This window comes from Theropithecus gelada, unplaced genomic scaffold, assembly GCF_003255815.1.
Source record: "Theropithecus gelada isolate Dixy unplaced genomic scaffold, Tgel_1.0 HiC_scaffold_7803, whole genome shotgun sequence".
Taxonomy (NCBI): domain Eukaryota; kingdom Metazoa; phylum Chordata; class Mammalia; order Primates; family Cercopithecidae; genus Theropithecus; species Theropithecus gelada.
The window spans coordinates 1-2154 of record NW_020264528.1 but is presented as its reverse complement, the minus strand read 5'-3'; the positions used below and the strand labels follow the sequence as shown (position 1 = coordinate 2154).

General features: G+C 41.9%; 1 pseudogene; it reads left to right on the top strand.

Moving 5' to 3' along the window:
- Window positions 1–123: 123 nt before the first annotated feature.
- On the top strand, window positions 124–980 carry LOC112618012 (annotated as a pseudogene).
- Window positions 981–2154: the final 1174 nt, after the last annotated feature.

Genomic DNA, 2154 nt, shown 5'->3' with positions numbered 1-2154 from the left:
AACAAAACAAAAATGCATTTTCCCTAGTATTGGTAGCAGTGTAAGTCAAAGACCTATGAATGAGTAGAAAGTTATTAAACCAACCAATAATAATGTGCTTGTCATTTTTTTTACAGAAATCATATGGCACAGAGACTGCGTGAAAGCAAAGAAGGTAGTCAGTATGGACAAGTTGTCAGCCACATTCCAAATCTTGATCTGAATGAGAACATTTCTACTGGATTAAAACAATGTGAATGCAGTATTTGTGGAAAAGTCTTTGTACATCATTCCCTCCTTAATAGGCACATCCTAGCTCACTGAGGATACAAACCATATGGAGAGAAGCAATATAAATGTGAACAGTGTGGGAAACTCTTCGTTTCTGTTCCAGGTGTTAGAAGACACATGATAATGCACAGTGGAAATCCAGCTTATAAATGTACGATATGTGGGAAAGCTTTCCATTTTCTCAATTCAGTTGAAAGACATCAGAGAACTCAGGAGAAAAACTCTATAAATGTAAACAATGTGGTAAAGCGTTCACTGTTTCTGGTTCTTGTCTAATACATGGACGAACTCACACTGGAGAGAAACCCTACGAATGTAAGGAATGTGGGAAAACACTCAGATTTTCTTGTTTTAAGATGCATGAAAGGACTCACACTGGAGAGAGATGTACCAAATGTGATAAAGCCTTCAGCTGTTCCACTTCCCTTCATGACCATGGAAGCATTCATACTGGAGAGAGACCCTATGAATGTAAACAATGTGGCAAAGCCTTTAGTCGTTTGAGTTCCCTTTGTAACCATAGAAGTACTCACACTGGAGAGAAACCCTATGAATGTAAACAATGTGACCAAGCCTTCAGTCGCCTCAGTTCCCTTCACCTCCACGAAAGAATTCATACTGGAGAAAAATCCTATGAATGTAAGAGATGCGGTAAAGCCTACACTCTCGTTCTAGTTACCTTATGTGCCACTAAAGAAGTCATGATATAGAGGTTGGGTGTAGTGACTCAGCCTATAATCCCAGCACTTTGGGAGGCCAAGGTGTGTGCATTGCTTGAGCCCAGGAGTTCATAACCAGCCTGGATTAAAACAATGTGAAACAACCTGGGCATCGTGGTGAAACCCTGTCTCTACAAAAAATAAAATAATGCCAGGCCCCGTGGCTCATGCCAGCTACTCGGGAGGCTGAGGCAGGAGAATGGCATGAACCCGGGAGGCGGAGCTTGCAGTGAGCCGAGATCGTAGCACTGCGCTCCAGCTTGGGCGACAGAGGCAGACTCCGTCTCAAAACAAAAACAAAGAAAATAATTAGCTGGGCATGGTGGCACATTTCAGTTGTCTTAGTTCTTTTTCAAGGACATAAAAGGCGACGGGGGGTTGGGGGAAAGCCCTGTGCATGCATGCGGATCACGAGGTCAGGAGATCGAGACCATCCTGGCCAACATGGTGAAACCTCGTCTCTACTAAAAATACAAAAGTAGCTGGGTGTGGTAGCATATGCTTGTAATCCCAGCTACTCAGGAGGCTGAGGCAGGAGAATCACTTGAACCCAGGAGGCGGAGGTTGCAGGGAGCCGAGATTGTGCCACTGCACTCCAGCCTGGCGACAGAGTGAGATTCCATCTCAAAAATAAATAAATAAAGCCCCTTGAATGTAAGAAATGTGCTAAAACATTTACTCTTTCTCATTCCCTCATAAACATGAAAGAGCTCACACTGCAGAGAAACCTTAAGAATGTAGGAAATGTGGTCAAGCCTTCAGATTTTCCTGAAGATTGGGAGGGCTCTGAGTGGAGAAAAGGCTTTTGAATTTAAATTTATGGTAATGCCTTCGGTTGTATTAGTTCCATTTGAAGACATCAGCTCATTCCTGAGAAAAACCCTATGAATGTCTAGAATGTTTGAGTGTTTCATTTCTCTCATACCCACTCAAGGATATATGAAAATGCACACTGTCGCTGGCTGGACCTTGTAAATACAAGAACGTACACAGGATTAAAACTCTAACAGTTTAGAGACTGCAAGAATATTTTCAGTTTTAACATTTACTTGAAAAGCCGTGTGAAAACTCCCACTGGAAAGAAGTTCTATAAGTGAAGCTTTTCTAATTTGGAAAGACTGATGCAAATTAATTATCGTGCAGTGCTTGAAAAAAATCTATGAAA